The sequence below is a fragment of the Glycine soja genome, chromosome 8 (genome assembly GCF_004193775.1).
Source record: "Glycine soja cultivar W05 chromosome 8, ASM419377v2, whole genome shotgun sequence".
Taxonomy (NCBI): Eukaryota; Viridiplantae; Streptophyta; class Magnoliopsida; order Fabales; family Fabaceae; genus Glycine; species Glycine soja.
In genome coordinates, this window is record NC_041009.1 from 35880615 (window position 1) to 35894791 (window position 14177).

At 30.7% G+C, this 14177-nt stretch overlaps 2 long non-coding RNA genes across 2 annotated transcripts; both read left to right on the forward strand.

Annotated features, from left to right (window-relative positions):
- Positions 1–8401: 8401 nt before the first annotated feature.
- On the forward strand, positions 8402–9994 carry LOC114422792. Its single transcript, XR_003668746.1, has 3 exons — positions 8402–8656; positions 8735–8817; positions 9732–9994. It is a non-coding gene; the product is annotated as an uncharacterized LOC114422792 (long non-coding RNA).
- A 114-nt stretch (positions 9995–10108) lies between these two features.
- LOC114421980 lies at positions 10109–11998 on the forward strand. The gene is made up of 3 exons (XR_003668596.1): positions 10109–11437; positions 11515–11598; positions 11676–11998. It is a non-coding gene; the product is annotated as an uncharacterized LOC114421980 (long non-coding RNA).
- The last annotated feature ends 2179 nt before the right edge of the window (positions 11999–14177 follow it).

Here is a 14177-nt window from a genome sequence, read left to right on the forward strand (position 1 = left end):
TCAAATCAAGGAATGAAACATGATTCACGGAAAAGGAAAGGTTAGCTTGATGGAATGAAGACACATCTGGTACACTAATACTGAATTAGTCCCGGTGAGAGTGTGACCTTAATTGTGAGAGAAAACGCCTGTTTTTAAGCTTTTAGTTTTGCATCATTCTTGGACTATTAAAATTAGTTACTTAAGGTGGATATGATCAAGGCCATGTTAGTTTTATTTTACCCACTCAGCCAAAAAGCCAACCCAACATAATTGTACCCCTTGCACCCATATTGAGCCAAAGAATTATAATGATTTATTTTGAGTAGAACCCTAAGCCAAGAAATTGATATTCCTGATCTTGTGTAGGATTCTAAGAGAGCAGTAGGGTTCCAAATGCTAATAAGGCCTTAATTTGGGGGATTTTGAACAAATGGGTAAAGTAGCCAAGGTAATAGCACACACTAGAACACCTCTAAATAATTGTGAGCCCATTATTATTATTATTATTATTATTATTATTATTATTATTATTATTATTATTATTATTATTATTATTATTATTATTAAAAAAAAGAGAAAAAATAATAATAAGAAGAAAAAGGGTAAAAATGAAAAAGAGAGGTGTCAGTGGAAAGTGCAGAAGGCAAAAGGGGGCTAAGTGGGAAATAGGTCTTGGCAAGAACTTAAAATTTTTGGAATGCATGCTCTCTTATAATCTTATATTTTGAATTTCCAAGAAAAACCATGATTCTTTGTTAGCCAGGCCCCATTACAAGCCATAAAAGTCCTTAGTGATCCACCGAAGGTAATTAAGGCTAACCTTAACCGAGATGAAGTACAAAACTCTTGAGTTTTCTTTACAGGTTGTTAAAATTGCAAACACTTGACCAGACACTTATGAGCAGAGAGAAACACCAGCTTTGTAAGGAAGTAAGGCAAGTCGGACCTATTGGAATTCCAGATAATTGACTTGTTTCTGCTCTTGTGTTTATGCTTTTATTTTAAGATCATGACAGATGCAAAGGGACTAGTCAAGGGATCAAGGAATTGAAGTCATGGAGAGTGTTGGAATGATTGGAACTTGCTTGAGAAAATTTTTGCTTAAGAATGGAATAATTTTATTCTTTTTATTTTCTTGGGGACAAGTAAAGTTTAATTTGGGGGATTTGATAACTGTTAAATAATAGTGAATTAATAGTGGAAAATCGGTCTGAGATTAACTTAGAATTAATTATTTAGCAGTTATTTATGCTTTAATTTGGAAAGATTTAATTAATTTCAAATTTTGATTGCATATGTGAAAAAGAGAGGTACAACAAGCAAAAAGGAGCAGAAATGAAGAAAAAAAAGAAGAAAATCAGAAGAAGCCCAGCCCAGCAAGGCGCTAAGCGCAAGACACGCCCAACGCGCAAGAAGGCAAGACGCTAAGCGTAGGACACGCGCTGAGTGCGAGGCTTCGCGCTCAACGAGACTACGAAGGCCCAAAGCCCAGTTTTGCACCTATAAATAAGAGGGTCAGCCTAGGAAAATGGGACACTTCCTCAGAGCTCGTTTCTCAGACCTCTGGCACTCAGTTCTCTCCTTTTCCTTCCCTTTTCTTATATTTTTATTACCTTTCTTTCACCCCCCCCCCCTTCTCATTGTAAAGCCCTCATGACTATGAGTGGTTAATCCCCTAGCTAGGGCCTAGCAGGCCTAAAAAGCCAATGATGTATGGAGCATTTCAAGAGTTATCAATAAAAAGAAGATTTTCTTCCAGGTTCTTTTATTTACCTTTCTTTCTTATTTATCCTGTATCTCAATCCTTATTTTCTGTTAGGGTTTAGTCCACTCGGGAGAGGGTAAAGCCTAATTAGGGGTAAGGAATGAATACTTGAATATGTTTTAAGGGTTAGTCCACTCGGGAGAGGGTAATGCTTAATAGAACAATAAAAGGAAGAAATCATTGGGTTATCATTTAGAGGGTTTCCTTCCAGGTTCTTTTATCTGTTTTTCTTTCTTATTCATCCTGTATCTCAGTCTTTATTTTCTGTTAGTCTTTAGTCAACTCGGGAGAGGGTAAAGCCTAATTAGGGGTAAGGAATGAATGCTTGAATATGTTTTAAGGGTTAGTCCACTCGGGAGAGGGTAACGTTTAATAGAACAAAAAAAGAAAGAAATCATAGGGTTAGCATTGCTAGGCATAGAATGATAACCCAAATGCTCATGCTTTAGCAAACATCTAGAATTTAATCTTAATGCATCTTAGTTATTGAGTCTTTGCAAAGGGCATTTGGAAGATAGGTAATTAAGGTAGGCTTGTCATCATGAGGCATCAGGGGCAAGTAGATGGATAGATGTGGGGTAGAATTAGTTCACTGGTATTGATAACAGACAAATCCTGAATCCATATATCTAGGCTGATTAGACTTGTTAGGTTTTAGCAAATTTATTATATAGATTTTATTCCCTATTTTATTGTTTGAAGAATCTTTACTTTAGAAGTAGTTATTCCTTATTTTATTATTTGGGTTTCTTAGAAGTAGTTATTCCTTATTTTATTGTTGGGTCTTCTTAGAAGTAGTTATTCCTTATTTTATTTAGGAGTAGGTATTTAGGCTTATTAGATTTTAGTAATCTTTTATAGACTTTATTCTTTATTTTATTGCTTGAGTTAGAAGTAGCCACTTAGATTTAAATTGCCTTTAATTTTATAAACTAAATTTACAATTTGTAAACTGAAAAGTAATTCACATAAGTGCAACAAAATCTCTGTGGTATGATACTCGGATACTCGGATTACCGAGAAATTATTACTACGAGCGATTTGGTACACTTGTCAAAGAGCTAACAGCTGGGATCTATATCCTATATTATAAAAGAGAAGCATAAGAAAATTACTGGTGTGCCCATGCTTAAAAATTAGACAACTGTCTCTTTTAATGGTTTTTTGGTCATTTTGAGTGTCCAATTCTCACTCCTCTGATTGTGCCACGTTGCTGGAGAAAAAATGCATTTCCGGAATGTTAGTGGACAGAGCTTATGACCCTCTTTTATTGCCTGACACGTACCATTTTTTTGGTGTTTTGGTATTTTCATTTTACTTTCAACTGAGGCATCAGCAGCCAGCTTTTTCCTCTTGACTTCATCTCTTTATTTCATTTTTTAAAAACAAATTTAGCCAAAACAACCACTGCAGACACGTTACGAAAAGCTGGCAGCAAAATCAATGACGAAAAAAAGGAAGCTGAGACACAGTGCCAATTGATGCTTATCAATCTTAAATTTTTTCAATTTAACTTATAAAATAATTATTATAAAAATTAATAGATTTTTTATATATGATAATTTTTTATTAAATAACAATATAATTGCTACAAATATTATTCATTTATTAAAATTTAGTTAAAAAGAATAAAAAGTATCATAAGTTTATAAGTCATTCATATTTATTTTAAAAACATATACAAATATAAAAAATAATATAATTTACTAATAAATCCAAAGATTTCCTTTTTATCTAAATCCAGAGACTAAATGTATATAAATTTATATGAAAACTCATTCAAAAGATTGATTTTTATTAAAGTTTTTTATCATTAACTAATCATAATTTTCTTCAGCATAGCTTATAAAATAATTAGAATAATTTTTACAATTTAATCTATGGAGTATCAATAAAAGAGAGTAGTGTATATATAAAAACATAAAAAAGTATATAAATAAAAATTAGTTTATTTTAAATTATGAAACTTTTATCAGTTTAAACTAATTTATTTCTTGAATGTAATAATCACTTAAATTAATTTTAATTGATGAGAATTAATTTTAATCAATGAGAAGATAAATAACAGTTGAAAAAGAAACAAAACAACAACAAAAAAATACATGGACGAGGCGTACCACTTACACATAACAATTAGCACATGAGAGAAGGATCTTAGCCTTTATAGTAGAAATGGAAAGGATCCAACTCCTTTTATTCACCATAAAAAAGAGGAGTATAGGAAAAAATACTATTGTACCCCTGCTTAAAATGTTGCCACATGTCCCTTTTATTGTGTTTTTGGTCATTTTGGGTGCCCAGTTGAGAGTGTTTTGGTTGTGACATGTGTTTGCTGAATAATCCAATCTTCACCCACGTGTCTTCTTCTTCTGCAGTCTTCTCACCAACTTGAAAGCTACTGCCTCTGATTGCGTCATGTCCTCAGCAACTGGCTTTCTTTCTTCATCATTATGCTTCCTCCGTTTGCTTTGTTTCTTCTTCATTTTTGTGGTCTATCTGTTCCATCTTCACTTCGAGTTTATGCTTTTGTTTTCTGTTGAGTTTTAGAATTTATGTTCGAATAAAGGTTTTACTTTTGCTGTTGTGCATCTTTTTTTCAGGGCCATGGTTTAACTTTTCTTTTCTGTTATGCGTGTTTATTTGGTGATTCATAGTTTTTTGTTTCGTGTTTCTTCTTCCTCTTTCGTTGCTTCTACGGTTCAAGGTGGGACTGTTGTGCATGTTTGTGTTTGGCGGGGCTGTTGTTGTTTTCCTGCTCAGTTTGTTATTGTATTATTATGTTGTATGATTCTTTTATAAATTTGTCCTTCCTATTCTGTTTCCCCCGTTTTTTAAAGTTGTTTGGTGGCTTTCCTTCTTCTTTTTTTTTTGCTTAACGAATAAAATGGTGTTGGGTTTTTTTTTCTTTGATTAGTATGATTTTTTGTGGTTTTATTTTTGGAACATGCTACAGTAACAACGACGGCTTTGGCAAAAAAGTTGTCAGAAAAGTTAAGAGGAAGATAGAGGTTCTTTTATTTTGATTTTATTAAAACAGTGTTTATTTTTTTTTTTCTGTTTTTTTGTGGTTTTTTTGGATGCTTCGTTGCTTTTTTTTCCTTAAACTCATATTTCTAATATTGTTCAGAGTTTTACGGGATAGTTTACGAGGTAAGCTATAATTTTTATGCATTTTCCTCATATCTGGATTTGCATGCAAGCTTTCCACCTCACAGTATCTTTTTGCTATTTTTTTATTTTTATTTTTGCGATTTTTTTTGGATCAAGGTGTCTGTGGCTCAGTGGTATTTTGGGTTCAATCGCTTACAATTGCTCTCGATGGTTCTGTTGGGTTCACTTCAACCATGTATAGTATTCTTTTCCCTCACTTCTGACTCCCGCTATGTGCTCTGCTTCACACTATTGTCTCTCATCCTCTCCCTATCACTGCAATTTGTAACTTTTCTAATTGTATTGTAATTTCGTTCTTATGATTCTCGCTAAATGTTATTGTCTCCTATACACTGATAGAATCATTGACCCCATATAATTAAATTCCTAGGTTCAAAGTTCAAATAATTATTTCCTAATGGCATTTTGCATTTTTTGCTTTTGATCCACGGGCTTGAGGTTCCATGACTTTCCTTTCTCATGGGTCTTCTCAAGTTCCTTTTTTTAATTGATTTGTAGCTTAGACTTCCCAATTTGCTTTTGACTTCATGTTCTGTTTTCAATGTGAGTTGAGTTATCTGAGGATGCATGCAAAGAAGTCAATTTAATCCTTTGCACTTTCTCTTTAGGATTCAATCCATGTGCTTAAATATATTTTGATTCTGATTTCTGAATAAATGTTCAGTGTGTGAATGATTTATTTTCTTGCTTAAATATATTTAAGCACCAGTTATGTGTGTGTTTAGGATTCAATCCATGTACTCCTGAATAGATGTTTGGTTGTTCATTGCTTGGGCGATTTGTTTCCGTCATATCCATCACTTTTGTCAGGAATCTAAAACTCTGAATTCGTGAGCTGTGTAGGATTCAATTTAGCTGTTATTCTTTTTGTTATTGTGCTGTATATATATATATATATTTTTTTTATTTTAATGTGATTATCTTGTAAAAAATTTCATGGACCAATAGAATATTGTATGTATGGTATGTTAAGCTAATAGCAGATTTGGTAGATTTGCTTAAGCTCATAATGTTTAATTTGTTGAGTAGGGGATACCAAAGATACCCATAGATCATAAGAGAAAAATTAAATTGAAGAAGAGATCAAAACTTAAACTGCTGAAGTGCAAACGTAAGTTTATCCTGCATATAATTTCAATACCATTTTTGTTATATGATTTTGGTTCTTGGGTATGGTAGATTTTCTAGCAAAAAATGGGGAAGAAGAGAAAGCACAGTGAGACAACTCATGATGTTTGCTTGGGTTGCTTACTGCATGGTTTTAAGGGCATTTTAATTGTCTCAACTTGCGATTGACTTGCTGCGAACTGTTTGAGAGAAACTTTAAATGTACTATAATGTATCTTACTTTAAGTCTTCCTTTCTAAGCATGAGTCCATTATGTGGTCAGATGTTTGTGCTTTTAATTTGTTGAAAGTAAATGTTGGTCTCATTAGTGCTTGTGTTATTTTTTTTTATGGAATGAGTTGTCCTAAGAACGTCACCAAAGGATTTTTAGCTGTATTCGGAAATTGCTTAGTGGGATGAATTCGTGTAACACAAATTACTGTGTATATTATTATATTTCCCATATATAGACCCTTTGTCAAAAGACAAGGGAGAAACAGGGCATAAATCAAAATAAACGGGGGAATCTTCAATGCAGAATCAAATCCTATGGAGTATATATGCAATTTTCTTCTTCAAAATGTTACTTCTTGGTTTGGTAATTTCTAGAACCTTAGGTCCCTAAAGCTGTCAATTTTCTAACAAATTCACCCACTATAGTTGCCATGTTGCTAACCAAAGTTCATCCCTTTAAGGAGACCAACTGGTTTATGTGAAAACTTTCAATGATGAAAGTAACATGTTTCAAGAATTAAATTTTATATTTTCTTCTTCCTCAATACTAACAGACACTAATTGGCTATTAGCTATGCTCCAAACTACTATTTGCTAACTGCAAATAGACAACTGATTGATGACATAGCATTCTATGAAAATAGCCAAGCAAGGTCACATAACTGAAATCGAAAATTCCTAATGTTAGGAAGCTCCTTCTCTATTACTTTTAAGATTTGCCTCAATATCATAGGGTAATTGTTCTTTGTCCATTATATGTTAGTATCAGTTACAACCTTTTTACTTCTTGAATATTAATTTATGTTTCTTGAAACTAAGTTAGCATTCATATTACTGGGAAATCATATGAAACAAGTAATGATTGAGATCCTACCTCCTTACCTCCTTTTATTGTTTATATCTAATTGCATCTTATATTTATAGATACGAGTTAAGCATATGTTAAGCCAAGGAGCAATAGAGCAAAGTTCCATGACATCTAGATACAACCGTTCGAATATGATAAATTCAGGAAGCATACTAGAAACTGTTAGAACAAATGAAAGTTTGAAAAAAAAAAGAAAGGAAAAAAAAGAAAAAAAAAAGCTTCAAGTCCCACAACGCTCAGGATAAACACTTGAATAGTGTTTCACTTCCTATATATAGAGAGCTCATTTCTTCTTTTTTCCTTGCCCCAGTTGAGAAGCATTTCCTCAACTTTTCTTTCTCCCTCCCATATTTTAGCCGATGCATTTCCGGCAAACTTCTCCCTCTTTCTTTCTGTCGCTCTAAAATTTTTGGTTGCCTTTAAGAGTGACTTTGTAAGTCATATTTTTCGGTTGGTTTTAAGAGTGACTTTTAAAGTCACATTTCTCGGTTGCCTTTTAGAGTGACTTTTCAAGTCATACAAGAGGGTGTAATTCTAGAAAAGGTTCCCTCAGTGCAGTGGGAATCTTATATAGTGATCTGGGCTGTTTTATCCTGGGGACGTCGTGGTTGATAGTATGCTTGCACAATTTTTGGCAATGCCACGAAACATCTTAAAGAAAGCGACATTGTCCGTGACTCAGCCATTAATTTTTTCGGTTTGCCATAAACTATTGTGACAACATAAACAAATACCGAAAACCTTGTGCAAATGGTAATTTTATTTTTAAAAGAACTGAGATTCTATATTTTCTTTAAAAAATGTATTATATCACTAACTCTTTCTCTGGAACTGTCTCAGGGTAGTTATTGTGAAAAAGATGTTGATTGTCGGCGCCTTCTGCAGCTTGCTCATTTTGGGGAGAAGTTCAATTCTTCAACTTGTCAGAAAACATGTGATAATTGCTTGAAGATCACAAGTTTCATTGAAAATGATGTCAGAGAGATTGCAAAGCAATTGGTTTGGGAGAAATTTCTATCCATATATTTTTTTCATCCCTCCACTTATTTAATTTCTTTTTAGTTTGTAACTTTTTTCTTAAAATTTCTTAAAATTTTCAAAGCCTACGAGGTTTGTGACACCATTAAATTGTCCTGAGTATTGCTTTAGGATTCTATTTAATTATTATTATTATTATTATTATTATTAAATTATTATTATTATTATTATTATTTAATTATTATTATTATTATTATCATTATTATTATTATCATTATTATTATTATTATTAAGACTTTGCTTCAATATCAATTGTCAAAAAAAGGAAGTAAAATATGGGGCTACTCTTTTAAGCAACTGGCAATTGAACCAAGTTAAGGGAGTACCTTTTTAATCTTCTAAGCCTTTTTTTTTTCTTTTCTTTGTTATCACCACCTACACACAATTAAAATTCTGCAACTACAATGCATTTCTACAGGAGAAGTGCATCCAGAGACCATATCTGGACTGTTCAAATTACTCAGACTTTGCTTGGTGATCCTCAGCCTCTGGTAAGTTAACATTACTTACATTAGCATGCTAAAAAAATTATTAGTCCAAATATTAATTTTACTTTCTTTTATCTGCAGAAACTTCCACCTTCTACATAGATGCCTCTTAATGGTTGTGCTCATCTCATGACAATATTAAGACGATTTGGCCTTCGACATTGGTAAAATTTCTCAATCCCCCACTTCATTTGTTCTTTTGTTTTTCCTCATTCACGGGTGTTTGATTTTGTTAATTTCGATCTTTTTGCGGTTTTTGCGATTTTTATTTGGATTAGGGTGTCTATGGCTCAATGGTATTTCGGGTTCAATCGCTTACAATTGGTCTTGACCCAACATGAAAACTGGTGTTAAGATCATTCACGCAAGATTTGTTTCTTATAATTTCTTATCTTTTCCAATACAGTTTTCAACCTAATTTAATTATCCGGATTTGCATGCAAGCTCTCCACCTCATTCACGGGTGTTTGATTTTGTTAATTTCGATCTTTTTGCGGTTTTTGCGATTTTTATTTGGATAAGGGTGTTTGTTCATTCACACAAAGTTTGTTTCTTATAATTTCTTATCTTTTCCAATACTATTTTTTACCTAATTTAATTATCTGGATTTGCATGCAAGCTCTCCACCTCATTCACGGGTGTTTGATTTTGTTAATTTCGATCTTTTTGTGGTTTCTATTTGGATCAGGGTGTCTGTGGCCCAGTGGTATTTCGGGTTCAATCGCTTACAATTAGTCTTGACCCAACATGAAAATTGGTGTTAAGATCATTCACGCAAGCTTTATTACTTATAATTTCTTATCTTTTCCAATACTGTTTTTTACCTAATTTAGTTATCTGGATTTGCATGCAAGCTCTCCACCTCATTCACGGGTGTTTGATTTTGTTAATTTCAATCTTTTAGCGGTTTTTGCGATTTTTATTTGGATTAGGGTATCTGTGGCTCAATGGCATTTTGGGTTCAATCGCTTACAATTGATCTCGACCTAACATGAAAACTGGTGTTAAGATCATTCACGCAAGATTTGTTTCTTATATGATTATTATTACTCAAGTCAAATGACCATGACTATGCTAGGGTGTTGCCTACGATATTCCCGTGATTCAAATTTGTCACCATAAGCAGGTGGGGCAACCACAGGATTTGAAGAAGTAAGTGTTTCTCTCATTTTTCACTTCAATTTTATTTTTTTAATTTTTCATGCTCTGTTACACTTGCTGGTCTTTTTTGTTTTGGGGATTCGACACACATGCACAAATGAACTATGATTGAAAGTTAGAACTAATTTTTTCTTCACATGCTTCAGGCTTCAACCACAAGTTAGATTCTTTATTCTTCATTAAATATTGAGAGTACTCTCTATCTCTCTTTTATTTATGTTTTTTTAAAATAAAAGTTCTTAAATTGTTTTTATTATACACGTGGTTTTGTTAGTAAATTTTGGTGTGTTTTCAATATATTGGATTATTACTTAGCATTTCAATTCTAAAAACTGTTCTAAAAAAGGAAATTTCAATCATGATATTTTGTTTTGACGGTCATCCTGCAGCCTAGAATCTTACTATAGTATTTTCAGAGTTGTTTGTTATGTTTCACTATATGAGGTTGATAACTATGATTGAAAGTTTGATCTAATTTTTTCTTCATAGGCTTCATCAAATATTGAGTATTCTTTCTACCTCTTTTCTGCATTTGCTTATTAAGGGAAATACAGGAAAAAAATGATTTTTTCCTTTCTTAATTTTCAACAACCAAATAATTATGAAGATGCAACAAAATCTTTTTCAGATTGTTAAACAAAGACACCACTGTGTAAGCGTTCCATTCATTCAATTATTTTCTTTTCTTCTCATTTTGCCCTTTTTATTATCACTGCTCTATTTTCCCCCTTTTTGTCTTTAATAATTACTTTAGTTATTCTGCATTCATTTTATTATCTCTTCCTCTCTTTCTACATTTGTTTATTAAGGGAAATACAGGTAGAAAAAATGAATGATTTTTTTCCATTTTAAATTTTCAACAGGCGAATAATTGAGTTATTGGGATTTAATTTTAAAGGTAATTATGAAGATTCAAGAAAATCTTTTTTTTCCACTGCTAAGATACAATTGGAGAAGAGGGGAGCAGAACAATCTGCAGGAGCATTATATTTTGGTTCCTTTTTAAATTTTCAGCAGGCAAATAATTGAGTTATTGGGATTTAATTTTAAAGGTAATTATGAAGATTCAAGAAAATCTTTTTTTCCACTGCTGAGATACAATTGGAGAAGAGGAGAGCAGAACAATATGCGGGAGCATTATATTTTGGTTATTGTTCTTGGCAGTAGAACATTCAACATATTTTTGTTATTTAGATTTATATTGTGCAGAGACCAACTATTGTATCTTTACCTTCTCTTCGTTTACCCTTTGTTACCGTCCGCAAACATATACACAAGAAATTTTAGAATAAGTCTAATTTTTCACTTCAATTATTATTATTATTATTATTATTATTATTATTATTTTAGATGACCTGCAATTGAGAATTCCTATTGTGCCATCATTTTACATCCATCACAGTAATTAATTAATTATAAATATTAATTTTCTTCATAATTCACTTGTGAATAATTTAATTTTAAGTCTATATTGTAATTAAAAAAAGCTTGCAAAATAACTTAACAATACATTTCATACCACCATTAGAGCGGCAAACTTGTGGCAGACAGAGGCATCCATCCAGAAAGCACATCTGGACTCTTCAACTTACTCAGGAAATGTTGGATGCTCCTGAACCCCTGGTAACCTGACTTTCATACCTTAATCTCTTTAAACATATTTTTACCATTTTAACAATTCTACTTTTTCCAAATTACAGAAACTCCCCCGTTGTACAGAAGTTCCTCTTAAAGCTTGCGGTAACGACATGACTCAGGAAATGTTGGATGCTCCTGAACCCCTGGTAACCTGACTTTCATACCTTAATCTCTTTAAACATATTTTTACCATTTTAACAATTATACTTTTTCCAAATTACAGAAACTCCCTCGTTGTACAGAAGTTCCTCTTAAAGCTTGCGGTAACCACATGACAGTCTTAAGACGACATGGTCCCCCCACTGCAATGGAAAGTTGAAACCCAGAATCCTGCTATTGGTGGAAAAGGTGTTGTCCAACCATGGTACGATTTTCTTGAAGAAATGGATTTTGATGATGGAGATGAAATATCTATGAAAAAATTTGGGATATCATAATTAGGAGGCAGGAGACTAGACTACCTTTAGTTCCAACAAACTCTGTTAATGTTTACTTATCCTATTTTGTTGTTAATCAATTTCTTATCATTCAACATTTTGCTGTTAATCTCCATCTTCCTATTAATCAACTTTATTATTTTGGTGTCCATTAACATTTAGAAAACTCTTATCAAACAACCTATGCATGTGCACGGGTTGCAAACTAGTTTTTTATATAAAAAAATACCTTTTACAACATATTTTATGGTAAAATCATCTTTAACATGAAATCATTTAAATAAAAAATAAAAATTAAGAATTTTAAATAAAAATATTATCTCTATTCCTATATATAACACATAATTACATAATTCATCAAGTTTAAGAAAAAATAATTAATTTAGTCAATAGCAATAAATTTACTTAAATTTATATTTTTTTTTAAAATCATTTTTATCATTAATACTTCTCTCTTCTAATTATTTATCAATAATATCTTTCTTTCTTTTTTAATTAAAGATATTTTTAATATAAAAATAATTATTAAAAAATATTATAGATTAAATCTTATAAAAAAAGATCATTTTAAATTTAAATTTTATAAATAAAAATGAGAGACAAAGAAAACTTTTGTTGAGATAATCAAAGGATTAAATTTAATAAAAATATAAAAAAAAACCCTGACAGCAAGTTGAAAACCCTCTCACCATGAATAAGATAGAACACTAGGCGTGTACAACGTGCTTCCTTTGCCTACCGTAAACCGATCCACTTGTCCAGAAGCAGCCAATTATTGACTGTGCCCCACTGCACCACACTTCCCTTTCATAATTTTCCTTTTGAAGATTCTTTTAGGATTGACCTTCTAGAAAATTTCTTTCGGCCGGACATTCTTTTTTACGCTGATTGCATTATCAGTAATTATGATTTCAATGAAATCAAATAGTTTTATATATAATACTCAATTATTTAATTTATTTAGATTAACAAATGTCAATTTAATTGATAATAATAAAATTTTTGAATTTATAAATTTGTTTTAAATTATCTTATTAATAATATTTTTTCTTATTAATATATTTTTCTAATGAAAAATATTTTTAGTTTAAATAATTAATGTAAGAAATATTATAGATTGTGTGTTATAAAAAAAATTCATTTTAAATTTAAGTGGAAAAGAAGGAAGTATAAATTATCAGTAATTATTAGAATAAATCATTCAATAATTTTTGCATATTTCCTTTCCATTATGGCTTTTATTTGTCTACTCCATTTTCGATTTTATTCGTCAGTGTAAATAGTGAAATATTTTATGTGAATTATCCCATTATGAAAGATATAAAATTAGTCTAATAGTTAAAAAAAAAAGTGAAAAAGAAAAAAGATGAGAGATATCACAAATTTAAATTTCTTTAACCAACTGACATTAAAAAAAAATAACATTTACTGGTAAAAAAAAAATTATGCAATTACTTCAACTCAAATGTGTGGACGGTGAAAAAGAACTCACCATATAAAAAAGTCACACATAATTCAGATGTTATAAGTTTTGAGTATCTCCACCTTGGCACCTCCAAATATATATACTTTCACCTAATTGTCAGCCTACACAATTATTATTTTCGCATAATTGTATTTTTTTTCCTTTTAATTTTTTAATTTTTGATGAATTTTATCTTCAACAAATTAATTTGACATATTTAATCCTTAATTTTTAAGAAATCTATGAATTTTATCCTCCGTCATTTTATTTCTAATAAAATTGTACTTTTTATCATCAATTTTTTATTTTTTTGAAAAATTTTATCCTTAAATTGTTATTTTTTGACAAATTTTATTTCTAATTTTTGTGTTTACTAATGAAAAAATAATTGAAGATAAAATTTACAAGTATTTTAAAAATTAAAAGTAAAATATACCAAATTAAAAAGTTGAAAGTAAAATCATCAAAAATTAAGAAGTTGGGGATAAAAATGCAATTAAGTCTATTCTTTTTAATCTTTACAGACCCTGGCACCCTCCCTGCAAGCCCTACCACTTAATGCTATTTTTTTTTTAACTCTTGTGAGTATGAATAGTTTAATACTTTTTTTTAAGCCATTAATAGTTTAATACTAGTCGTCACAAGTCACAACTTCTAAATAATTTTAAAAAATATATGAGAACATGTTTATGAATTATTATTATTATTGTTATTATTATTATTATTATTATTATTATTATTATTATTATTATTATTATTATTATTATTATTATTATTATTATTATTATTATTATTATTATTATTATTATTATTATTATTATTA